General features: G+C 43.8%; 1 protein-coding gene and 1 long non-coding RNA gene across 4 annotated transcripts in view; one reads left to right on the top strand and one right to left on the bottom strand.

Annotated features, from left to right (window-relative positions):
- Positions 1–13,203, top strand: part of RGS6 (regulator of G protein signaling 6) — a 298,899-nt gene that overhangs the window by 45,132 nt on the left and 240,564 nt on the right. The window lies entirely within an intron of this gene.
- On the bottom strand, positions 6,023–11,386 carry LOC138685511 (uncharacterized). Its single transcript, XR_011324802.1, has 2 exons — positions 11,049–11,386; positions 6,023–6,079 (listed from the first exon to the last, which is right to left on the bottom strand). It is a non-coding gene; the product is annotated as an uncharacterized lncRNA (long non-coding RNA).

Here is a 13,203-nt window from a genome sequence, read left to right on the forward strand (position 1 = left end):
GTTAATATACCCTGGACTTCTGGGAATCTGCTGCTTGTCAGCATGGAGTTTGTGATTTTTAAATCAGTACTTGAGCTTAAAAGGGGGGTGGGGGGTGCTCCCTGAAGGCATCTATTTGTGAGAGAAAAGATATGAAAGAGACTTGAAGAGTTCCTGTTGCTTGAGAAATCTATCTTATTTTTCTAGAGGGCTTGTAAAATAAAATTGTAGGTGCTTCCTCTCTCTAAAATTTAATGTGATGGGTAGAAAGGGTGGAAAAAAAGGTCGTCTTTATCTAGAGCTGCTTGGCTTTTCTGCTGGGAGGTGGTAAAAGGGACACAGGAAGAATGACTTTCCTTTATGCACTTGTTTTGCTTTTGTTACAATATTTTGCTTTTTTCCCCCCGTTATCCGATTGTACCACCGTATAAATTCTTTTTGCTTTCCATTAATTTATAGAAAATTTCATTTTCTTTAACCAATTTTGTCTGGAATAGGAAAACAGTCCAGAAATAATTTTAGTATCTTCTGCAGAGAACCGCACATTCATATGCAAGATTGTTCCAGCTTGGTGCAAACGTGTTGCTACAGTACTTGTAAAAGCAAATGCTACAGTAGTCAGATAAAGAAAGAGCAGCACAAGTGAGAAAAGCTGTGCCATGTTATTGCTGATTTCCCGGCATCATCCAGGGCTTGCAGCATCAGCCAGAGCGTGGTCGCCTTGTACGCTGAGTTCAGGGTAACTCTCTTCTGCTCTTTAGAGGCTCTGTGAGGCCTCGGTCCTCTCTGGGGACGGAGAGGGAGCAGGTTCCTTCTGCAGACTGCCTCCATGCCTGCCGCTGCCGTGCATCCCCCCACTGTGGCATATTTATATGTTTGTTAGAAGGAATAAGCTGGTTTGGGCTTTCTGCTGGAGATGGGTTGTGTTGTCTTGCCTTTTTTTTTTTTTCTTTTTTCTTTTCTTTTCTTCCCCCCCCCCCCCCTTTGGCTAAAGGTGATGGGTTTGGGTTTCGTTGTTGGGTGGGGGTTTTTCCCCCCACTTCCATAAATACTAACTAGCGAACTGTTCAGCAACTTTGAATGTTAAAACAGTCCTGATCAGGCTGGACAAGGTGGACAGGATTCAGGTGGCTTGGTCAAAGGAATGTGCTAAATGCAGATTGTACTGCAGGAATAAAAATATGTAAGGTAAGGAGGTCCTCTATCACTTGTGGGTTATGTTGAAAGTGTTTAAAAAAGTATTCTTAATCATTATGTATTGAGGACAAACGGCTGATGGAATAAATGATGAGGGGTGCCATGAAGCATCCTAATGGCTGGTTCTGAGGGCTTTTGTTCCCCATGAAAATCAATTTTAAGTTAAAGGACCTTATTATTTCCATGCAAGTGAAAAACATCACTCAGTGTACATGCTGCATACTCTCTTTGGTACTTCAAAAGCATTTGAGCACTTTTTAAGCACTTCATGAGATGTTCAGGAACAGATAATCCTGTTCCATATGAAAGCTGTTTTCAAACCTCACTTCAGTGTGTAACTGAGACCCTTCAGATTTATTTTTTTATTTATTTTCTCTGGGAATTAAATTCATACCCTGATTCTTACGATACCCGCATGAACGTGGGAGACATTGGTCCGTAGCCTTGCAATGTTCTGGTTAAATGTCCTCGCATTAGGCTGTGAGAGTCTGTTTTAATCTTTCCTGCTGGAGCTATTGCACTTGGTATACATAATTAAACAGTTCTCAAGCAAGAAAAAGGCTTAGGCCCTGGTGCATGAACAGGTTAACCCTTGGCAAGTTGAGCTGTCCTAACTTTAGAAATCTGTCTGCAGTGGTTATTTGCCTAGTAGCCTCACAAAACTGTCAGATATAAATGAGTGTTTTACTTCATCTTTCAGATAGTAATTTAATTTTATGCCACTGGGTTGATAGAGAAGCCATGTTACATGATGCTGTAATAGTCTGCTGTTCTTGCTTGCTCTGTTACAATAATGACGGAAAATAAACCAACTGCTGTAAGGTTTGTAAGCTGCTAAGTGGGCATTTAATTTTAGGCGAGACTGTCTAGAGAGATGTTGCACTACAGTAACAGCACTAATATGGCTTATGAATTGAGAGGTGGTGCTGTTTAAAGGTGTCTGCAGAAATAAAGGAAATGAAGATGTTTATAGCAAACGTCTGTCTGACTGACAGCTTGAATGTTGGTGGTAGGAATTGCTATTAACTCAGACAAAGAGGAGAGCTGTAGGCTTGTAAGTGGAGGCTTCCCTCAGCTGTAAATGAGTTATATCAGAAAAACGGAGCATATGCAAGAACTTCAGAAACCATTTGAATTAATTGAAAATATCCCATTAAGGCTGCAACTATTCTTTAAAAGAATAATTAAATTACAGGGTGAATAAATGGTGCATTTCAAGTTTTCTCTGTCTTTATTGATTAATTTAGATGCCTGAATCTCACCCCGGTCTCATCTGAGTGATCAGCAGCAGTGATCTTTGAGCACTGTGGGTCAGATTCAGACACGTAAGGGGAGGTTATGGTTTTTGCCATCCTCTGTATGTCCTCTTTGCTCACATCGGGAATGAATTTGGCCTTCTGCCTCTCTTCCCATTGCAGCCCGTACTTCTGTCCTGTACTATCAGTGAGTAATTACAGCAAGAGCGCTGCTCTATTGATTTTAAACCCTTCATGAAAGAAGCTTCTTGAAAGGTTTTGGTGCAGACTTATTTAAAAGCCTTTTTTTTTTTTTTGTCGTCATTGTTGTTTTGTTTGTGTTGAGCCTGCTGTCGCTGGGCCGGTGGGTATGTGCCGGCAGCCAGATCTCTCCGCTGAGCTGCACTGAGAGTAGGGGCTTCAGAGCTTTCTCTCACCTTGTTATAAACGCTCGTGACAAATTGGAGGAGCCAATTTGTATTGAATAAAAAATCGAATTTATTAGCAAGCGATAAGAGAGCAAAACAGCGCTGGGCGGCCGGGGAGGCAATGCTCCGCCACAGGCCCGCAACTTTATGTTACCATTACATTCTTTATATACATTTCATGTACCCCTTTCTTGTAAGTCTCCGCCTTGTCCTGCTTCTTCTTTCTTCACTTGTGTAGGTCTGTTACTATGTAGATTCGGTAAATTTTCTCAAGGATGAGTATCCTTTGATGTAGAATGTCTTTTGATGTGGAGAAATACAGCCTTGGTTAATTGCAGCTGTTGTCCTTCCTCTCCTTATCTAGTAAGTTATAGCCATTGCTTTTTTCCCCCTTATCTAGTAAGTTATAGCCATTGCCCTCTTCCCGTGACCTTCACGCATCACTTAAGCAAGTTTTTGTTAATTACACAAGGCATATGTTAACTCTCAATATGTCTCTTCCCCCTTCTCGATTTCATGAACAAAGTTAACCCGTTCATTACAATCCCCCCTTTTCTATTTTATCGTGATTTTGTTCATTAAATCGATCCAATGCTTCTTTTGCCCGCCCGAGGATAGGAGTGATTCCTCCATCTCCGATCTGTTCATATTGCTTTCGTAGCAGCATTAAATGTGCAGCTTCTAAGCGCCCTTTAACAACAGCGATCAACTTATTAAAAATGCATGGCCCAAAAGTCAAAAATAAGATCAACAAAATAAGAGGTCCTGCAATAGTTGACAATAGGGTGGTTAACCAGGGTGAATAATTAAACATGGACTCATACCAGTTCTGTTGTACTTCCCAGTCTTTTTTCCGTTTTTCTAACCCCTCCCGTAGCTTGGCCATTGTATCTCTAACTATTCCAGTATGGTCAACATATACACAACACTCCTCCCGTAGGGCTGCACATAACCCCCCCTGCTGCATGAACATTAAGTCTAAGCCCCGTCTGTTTTGCAATACTACTTCTGATAAAGACCTAACAGACTGTTCTAGGGCTGTCATGGCCTCTTCTATCCTAGCCAAATCCTCGTCGACCGCTACCCTTAGGGATTGAAATTTTTGATTTTGTTGTACGAGGGAGGTTATTCCTATACCAGCTCCAGTAGCTCTGATTGCCATGAGAGTTGCCACCGTGAGGGCTGTAAAGGGCTCACGTTTCTGTATGTGATGGGCCTGAGTAGTTTGATAGTCATAAACGAAGCTTTCGGGATGGTAAATAAGCGTAGGTATCACAGCTACTTATATACAATATTCAGCTGTCCAATTAAAGACCTTTAGGGATATACAAGGTGTAACCCCAGTTTGGGAGCAAATCCACTTAGTATTATCTGCAGGAATTAACCACTCAGCTGTTATTTCTCCTGATTTGCGAGTTGTGTTACACAGGTGTCGTTTGTCCTTTGGGACATTTCCGATACACTTTCCTTTTCCCGATACTTGGGACATTGTTATCCCTTGCTTACGTCCAGATTCTTTATTCCACATGCACTGAGCTGGATTTGTTCCGTTGGACTTTTAAAATCTACTGTCCACCCCAATAGCTTCATAAAAGGGCGGTCGAATGTCGTAACACAACCAACAGTGCTCAGTTATATTAGGGTGGGTGGCATTCAGTACCTGATAACTGGCTTGGAGCATATCCCACAATGGGTTGATTCTTCGCCCGAGATATTGTTTTCAGCTATGTCTATGTTAGGGAGGATAGTAGCAGTCTGTACAACACTGTTACTATCATCTTCCTCTGCTACGACCGAATTTGGTCCTACACCAGAGGGTTCATTTGGCACCAGCTCTTTCCTTATCATAATTATTCCCCCTGAATCTGCACCTGGTTCCCAAAGTCTGACTCCCCACGTTTTCCCTGTTAACCAAGCAGGATCTTTCGGGTTGGTTACATTAATATAAATATATAGGCAATTTCCACTCCATGGTCCTGTTTGGCTTCCATCCCAACCATGTGAAGCAGGTGTACATCCGTGAGGCCCCCATCCTACGGATAGGAGTTTATCTGGACCTCCCCCAGGAATCCAATCAGAAGCTATAGTTTCGCAACCCCAATAAGCACAATAGTAAGAGTCAGGATGGTTGCAATACCCCTTTCCAGGGTTAGAACTGGGACAAAAGTAAAAGCCTAAGTTATGTAGACATGGGTTCCTGGGTACGATTTGACATAAGGATTGATTAAAGCTTGGGGCCCCAGCAGCAATTACTTGCTGTAGTATCTTTTGATCCTCCCACCTATAGAGCGTCCATTTGTAAGGTTGGTGGGGGTTCCCTTTGCCTTGGGTTGTCCCTATTAGCATTAGCAACAGTCCTATCATCCAAGTGCTTAATCTCGAGTTTGAGAAAAGTGGTGTCCCTTTACCCTTGCGACAGGTATTCCGAGGGTGCTGATAATCATTTTGATTTTTGTCTTCATCCCTGGTGAGAGATGGGAGACTTTGGGGAAGCTCTGAGGACGTTTTGTTTGGGAGTAATAAGTCAAGAGGCTCCGTGAGCCTTCTCTGGAGGTAGTTCATCAACCTTAATCCCCACAGCAGTACGTCTCTGCCCTCTTCTCTGCCTACTCTGTTGCTTAGAGCAGCGAGGTGTACCATCTTCTCGGCAGCAGTCGTATTCTTCAGGGGAACCTCCTTTATATTTACTTTGCTGTGACTTATATGCGTCCCAGTTTGTATCCTTCACTTCCCAAGCTCCCCACCCCACTCTGACCACTGTTCGTCTGCGGGATACTTGTATTATTTCAGCCTTCGTTGGGCATAACTCATTTGCATAAAGACAACACCTCTCAGGGTTTATGCCTTTAGCAAAAATATCCCACCATTCTTTGGGGTCTTTTATAATTTTCCCAGTTGATACTCCCACACGTAATGTTTGCTAAATTAATTCCTGTTCGTAATTATAACATTCGTGGCAAATGTCACTAGGGGAATACCCATAGGAGCAATGTGTCCACCACTTTCCTCTACAAAGTTTACACCTGTAACATACAGAGATAACATATACAGTGAGGATTTTTACAAAAGACAGTCTCACTCCTCCACTTTTCTTCAGAACTTGATTTTCAAGCTGTCAGGGTCTCTGGTTGCCTCCCAATGAGAACTCCGAATTGGTCCTTTGATCCTGCTTGCATGAGTCCATCCTCGTTCTGCAGTCCGGACAGCAGTTTCTGTGGTAAGTAAAACAAGAAAGGGCCCCTCCCACCTAGGAGTGAGAGAGGATTTTTTCCAGGCTCTGATTAATACCATATCACCTGGCTTCACTGAATGTATGGATATATCTAGGGGTGGCCTCTGTACCACCATTCCCTTCTTTCGCAATCTCTCTCTCCTTTTCATTATCTGAACAATATAAGGGTTAATACTATCTTCATCTAAAGTAGGATAATTGGTTGGGCATTCCATATCATAGGGCATGTCATATAACATTTCAAATGGGGAAATTCCAGTATCCGCTCGGGGCTGAGTCCGAATATTTAATAAAGCAATTGGCAAACATTTTACCCAGGACATTTTGGTTTCTATCATTAACTTAGTTAGTTGCTTCTTTATTTTTCCATTCATTCGTTCTACTTTCCCGGAGCTTTGGGGATGCCACGGGGTATGGAACTCCCACTTAGTTCCAAAGGGGGCTAGAGCTTCTTTTACTACTTTGGAAACGAAATGTGGGCCTCTATCTGAATCAATAGTTTCAATATTTCCATATCGCGGTATGATATGCTCTAAAAGTATTTTTACCACTGTATTGGCAGTTGCCCTAGCAGTAGGGAACGCCTCGACGTGATGAGTGAGGTGGTCTACCAATACAAGTAAGTGTTTATATCGCCCTATAAAATCAATCTGTATTTTGGCGAATGGTCGGTGTGCCAATTCCCGTCCCCCTTGTACTTTTTCTCTAAGATGCTGCTTATTGATCTTCTGGCACGTTAGGCACCCTTGTACAATTCCCTTGGCTACATTATAAACCCCAATACACATGTATTTTATTGCAAATTGATCAACCAACGCTTGGACACCCCAATGAGTCTTTGAGTGCATACCTCTCATTATTTTCCATGTTAGTGCTTTTGGTAACACCTGTCTCCCATCGGGTAGTTCCCAATTACCCTCCTTTTCCACTACTCCCATTTCCTTCAATTTATCCATTTCTGGTTTACTAAACTGAGGGCTTAGGATTCTTGCTGGCGTTTCACCTGCCGGCAGGGCGGTGGTCACAGCAAGTAGTGCTGCCGCCTTGGCCTCTTGATCAGCAAGATTATTCCCTCGAATTTCAGGGGTTGTTCCTCTTTGGTGTCCCTTAACATGTACCACAGCTCTTCGCTTGGGCCCTCTTATTGCTTGTAGAATTTTGACAATCAGTTCCTCATGAACCAAACCCTTTCCTTGAGAATTAATAAGTCCTCGTTCCTCCCAAATTTTCCCAAAAGTATGTACCACTCCATACGCACATTTTGAATCCGTGTACACAGTTCCTTCTTTGTCCTTTAAAAGTTCCAATGCCCTAAGTACTGCGTATAACTCACATGCCTGCGCCGACCAACTAGGACTGAGGGGTCCGGATTCCTTTACTTCTAGGCTCCCCCCATCCACAATTGCATATCCTGACTTCCTTTTCCCTGCTATTACTCGAGATGACCCATCAGCGAATAACTTTTCTCCCTCTCCCAATTCTACCTCTTCCAGATCTAGCCTAATTTTTGTTTGTTCTTCAATGGTCTGAAGGCAATTATGTGTTAACTCTTCTTCAGGACCCCCATACAAAAACTGCGCCGGATTTTGCAAATTCATTGTTCCGATCTCCAATTTAGGGGAATGGATTAGGATCCCCTCATATTTTAAAAGCCTAGCATCGGTGATCCATTTTTCAGCTTTTTGTTGGAGAACCCCTCGAATATTATGAGGGGAGAACACCCTTAATTCACTTCCAAACGTTACCTTATTCGCTTCTTCCACTATCAGGGCTACAGCAACAACTGCCTGTAAACAGGTGGGCCACCGTCTACTGACGGGGTCCAATAATTTGGAAATGTACCCTATGGGTTTCTTTTTTCCTGCCCACTCCTGGGTCAAAACCCCGTATGCTGTCCCCTCCTCAGTGGCCACAAATAAATAAAAGGGTCTCTTCACATCAGGCAGACTCAAGACAGGGGCATTAACTAGATCGGCCTTGAGACCCTCTAATCTTTCTTCATCCTCTTGAGTCCACTTAAGCAATCCATCCATAGTTAACTTTTGATACAAAAATCGCACTTTCGCACTAAAGTTCTCGATCCACTGCCTGCAATACCCAAATAGCCCCAACAATTGTCTAATCTGTCGTTTATTCTTCGGGGCTTTCAGTGATAAAATCCCATTTACTTGTTCAGGGTCTAACTTCTTAGTCCCCTTGCTTATCCAGTGTCCTAAATATTTTACCTCCTCTTCCACAAACTGTAGTTTTGACCGTGATATCTTGAGGCCTTGAAGGCTCAAAAAATTTAACAACCGTATGCTTTCTTTTCTGACTGTCTCTTGATTCTCTCCTGCCAACAATAAGTCATCCACATACTGTATTAGCACGACCCCATCTTGCAACCGGTATTCCCGTAGAATCCGTTCTAGGGCTTGTCCAAATAAGTTTGGGGATTCCGTGAACCCTTGGGGAAGTACAGTCCACCTTAACTGCTGTTTCCTATGAGTGTCTGGCTCTTCCCACTCAAAGGCAAAATAATCTCTACATTCTTCCTTAAGAGGGCATGACCAGAATGCATCTTTAAGATCTATTACACTATACCATTGGTTTTCAGGCCCCAATTGACTCAACAGGGGGTGTGGGTTTGCCACTACCGGGAACCGGCTGACAGTCCGTTTATTGATTTCTCTTAGGTCATGCACCAGCCGATAACTACCATCGGATTTTTTTACTGGTAAAATCGGGGTATTAAAAGGGGACATGCAGGGTTCGACTACCCCCTTTCCCAATCGTCTTTCAATCTCAGGTTTTAGTCCCCTTCTCCCTTCATTAGATAAGGGATATTGTTTAACTCTCACTGGAATCTCTGGGTTCTTAATAACCACTTCAAACGGTTCAATATCCAGTTTTCCAACTGTTTCGGGGGTATACCACACTTCGGGGTTAATTTGCTTCTCGTCCACCTCTGTAAGGGGACAAAGCCTGATTTTCAACTCTTCTTTTTCCACATCCACCCGAATCCCCATTTCTACGATTAAATCCCTACCTAATAAGTTATATTCCGCTTCAGGTACCAACAACAGCGTTCCGATTCTGTATCTGCAACTTGATTCCACTGCCACATCTTTTATAACGGGGACCCTAAAAGGTTCCCCTTTTGCTCCAATTACATTAACTTTATCCTCAGATATTTTACATCCCGGAGGTAATGATTGTACCGTAGACCTTTCGGCCCCAGTATCTACAAGAAAGATCACCTCCTGACGCTGAGGACCCACTTTTAAAGTTATCAAGGGCTCTTTCTTACCAGGGGTCCTCAGCACATAGAGCCCCTGACCCCGCTAATCCTCCCGAAACACTTTTTCATCCTGAATCCTTTTTCTACATTCTCTCTTCATGTGTCCTTTTTTCCCGCAATAAAAACATTCCACAGCTTTATCTCCTCTCCCCCCGATTCTTTCCTTATCCCCCCCACCAGGCTGACCGGGTCTCATTATCACACCTTTCTGTCCCTCTCTTACCGCTGCAACCAGCAGCCTAGTCTGTCGCTTTTCCGTTTCCTCTTCTCGCCTCACATACACCTTCTGAGCTTCTCTAAGTAATTCATCCAACCCCCGCTCCTGCCAATCCTCAATTTTCTCCAACTTCTTCCTAATATCTCCCCACGACTTGGCCACGAACTGAGTTTCCAGCAACGCTTGTCCTACAGGAGTGGCAGGGTCCACCCCAGAATATAGCTGGAAACTTTTCCTTAACCTCTCAAGCCATTCCGTTGGGGTCTCATCTTTCTTTTGCTGTTCACGAAAGGCTTTATTAATATTCTGTCCTCGGGGAACAGATTCCCGTATCCCCTGAATTATAATTGTTTTCAAGTCTGACATATTATTCCTATGAGCCGGATCCTGATTATTCCAGTTTGGCCGATTTAAGGGCCATTTTTGATCCGCCGCCGGACCAGCCTGATGCTGCTGGTCCCACACTCTCATCCCAGCCCCTCTAATCATGTCTCTTTCCTGTACGGTAAATAATATGCCCAGGATAGACTGTAATTCATCCCATGTGTACAAATTTGGTCCCAAGAATTGATCCAACCTTTCGGCTACCCCCAGGGGATCATCTAACAGATTCCCCATTTCCTTCTTAAATTCCCTTACATCCCCTGTATTAAGGGGGACTGCCACATACCCCGTTCCCGGTCCCCCCTGTCCATCCCCACCGGGCACCAACATTTCCCGAAGAGGAAACAGTCTTTCCTTTCCTCGCATTATTCTATTATGTGCAGACCTTCTGGGAGGGGGTGCCGGGATTGGGGAATCAGGTTCCGAATCTGACCCCCCCCGGGCCTGGGCTATTTCCTGGCCTTGGGGTGGGTCCTGAGGCGGAAGGGCCTGAGGGGCATAGGGAGGGGGCCAAAGGGGGTCCTCATCATTTTTTCAAGGTTTATCTGATCTGTTTTCCCTTAAGGCAAAGAGGAATGACGGCTCCCAAGATTGGGGAATCCATAAGGCAGCATATTCACTCTCCTCTGGGCTGGCTGGTGGTCGTTTATTGTTTACCCATATATTTAATTGTTGACACACCCAGTCCTCAGAGGACCCAAACACGGGCCAAAGTACATGAGGATTGCTGAGAGGTCTCCCACCCCAAATCTCAATACAATAATTGATCATTTTTTCCTTAGACTTATCCTTTCTCTTTGGTGAACTGTCCCAATATCTTATCATCAGGCCTAAGGGACTATCAGGGGGTATGTCTGGTAACTTATTTCCCTTCCCCATTCTCATGGGTCCAGAGGGCTTGCTTCTCCTCTGTCCCATCTTCCGAGGTGCCCTTATCCACACACACACTCACTTCCCCTCAGTCGTGACTCGCTCCCTCACGGGCTACGAGAACTGCACTACTGGAGGGTCCGTACTCGCGTGATCTCAGAGAGACCTCTCGTGCAGTCGCACCTCGGGATAACCACCCCAACCAAACGGCTCACACTTTATATACTCACCCGCTCCTGGGTCTTCGCTTGGTCTTCGTGCACAAAATTTAAGGGGTCCTGCAGGTTCTTTTGCTCAGTTATCGTAATTTAAAGGGGTTCGCGGGTCCAGGGTGTGGTGACGACACCTCCTCAAGACGGGGCTATCCAAGGATAGGGCGCCTCCCCGCTTGCGAGGGTCCGCACCAGAGAACCTGGATCCGAGTCACGGCACCAAATTTGTTATAAACGCTCGTGACAAATTGGAGGAGCCAATTTGTATTGAATAAAAAAATCGAATTTATTAGCAAGCGATAAGAGAGCAAAACAGCGCTGGGCGGCCGGGGAGGCAATGCTCCGCCACAGGCCCGCAACTTTATGTTACCATTACATTCTTTATATACATTTCATGTACCCCTTTCTTGTAAGTCTCCGCCTTGTCCTGCTTCTTCTTTCTTCACTTGTGTAGGTCTGTTACTATGTAGATTCGGTAAATTTTCTCAAGGATGAGTATCCTTTGATGTAGAATGTCTTTTGATGTGGAGAAATACAGTCTTGGTTAATTGCAGCTGTTGTCCTTCCTCTCCTTATCTAGTAAGTTATAGCCATTGCTTTTTTCCCCCTTATCTAGTAAGTTATAGCCATTGCCCTCTTCCCGTGACCTTCACGCATCACTTAAGCAAGTTTTTGTTAATTACACAAGGCATATGTTAACTCTCAATATGTCTCTTCCCCCTTCTTGATTTCATGAACAAAGTTAACCCATTCATTACAACCTGATGAAGCCACAAGTGGGCTGAGAAGACAAATGCTGGGCCGGGTGTAAGACTGATCCCCAAACTTCTCAGTTTCATATGTGCTGGGCCAGACTCAGTGTGGCACAGACTTTGCCTCTGGCCAGTTCAAAAGTTTCAGACATGGTCTCTAGGTGTGCGTGGTTGCTCTCACGCTGCCACAGGTGTCCTTTTGGAGGCAGATCAGGATTTCTGGTTTTCTCTTCTCCACCATGCTTCATGGGGAAGAATGGATGTTGCCTTTTAGCACTTACAGGGTGGGGAAGAGCTGTGCAGCCTTTCCAGATACAGAAGACTGATGTCTGTTGGGACTCCAGGAGGTCAGGGCTGCATGCGTGTTGCTGGTTCACTGTAACCCAACATAAAGCTCAGCTGGTGCGAGGACAAGTTTTCCCCATCTTCTCTTGCCCCTCGTTCCTGTGCCTGGGATGCAACAGGCAGGTTGGTATCACTGAAACGTCGCACAAAAAGTTGCATCTTCTGTCAACCAGCGCCGACCTAAAAGCTCTCAGTTCTCTCTCTCCTCTTCATTATTCATCTCATGAAACTGAGGCACATACAATGCAATTTAAGTAGTGAAATTGCTAGGAGAAAATCCCTCATCAGCTGAGTGGGGGTCTTCTGTTCTGCTTGTAAAGCATTCTTTTACTCTGGAAAGATCACGAATCACCTCATTGTTCAGCTTGAATCCATCCTTTGGTCGATCCTTTGCTGTCTTTTCATTGGAGTTCCCAGAACGAATAAGTAATCCACATCAACTAATGGTTGTAGTATTTGCACAGGCCTGAACCTCTGTGACTACATTTTAAACTAATTTGAAATGTAGGAGCTAAATAATAGCTACTGCATAATAACAATGTGGTTTCCATTTAGCCATGGAGCAGAAGAGATGTGTGGTAAGCGTGGGCTAATAAGTGGCAAGCGTTTATTCTTCTCATCAATGTCCGCTAAGTACAACATGGGTCAGCTCTGTTTCATTACTTTGAGTTTTCTCACCTTTCAGAAGGTCCGTTTTCCAGCTGTCCTGATGTGGATTAAAATACTCACTTACCAGAAACTCTCATTAACTATATAATTTTACAGCTATTTTTCTGGTTCAAAGGAAGTATTGATTTGTAAGAATATGCATACTAATAATAATTCTGTATAACTGTTGTTTAATTTTTTATATCTAGAAGGCTATATTTAGAATTTATAATGGCTTTATCTGTTACTGTTCTGAAGGATGATTTCACAGAGGCTTTGGTGTGCTGTTGATTGCTGTACTAAATCCAGCAAGAGTGGGAGGAAACCTGTGGTAGGAGTGAGTTTGTTCTTTTATTTTATTTTTTTTGGTTTAAACCAATGATGTGTTGCTTTTTAAAAAAAGTGAAAAAAATTATACAGTGTC

The sequence above is a fragment of the Haliaeetus albicilla genome, chromosome 5 (assembly GCF_947461875.1).
Source record: "Haliaeetus albicilla chromosome 5, bHalAlb1.1, whole genome shotgun sequence".
In the NCBI taxonomy this organism is placed as follows: Eukaryota; Metazoa; Chordata; class Aves; order Accipitriformes; family Accipitridae; genus Haliaeetus; species Haliaeetus albicilla.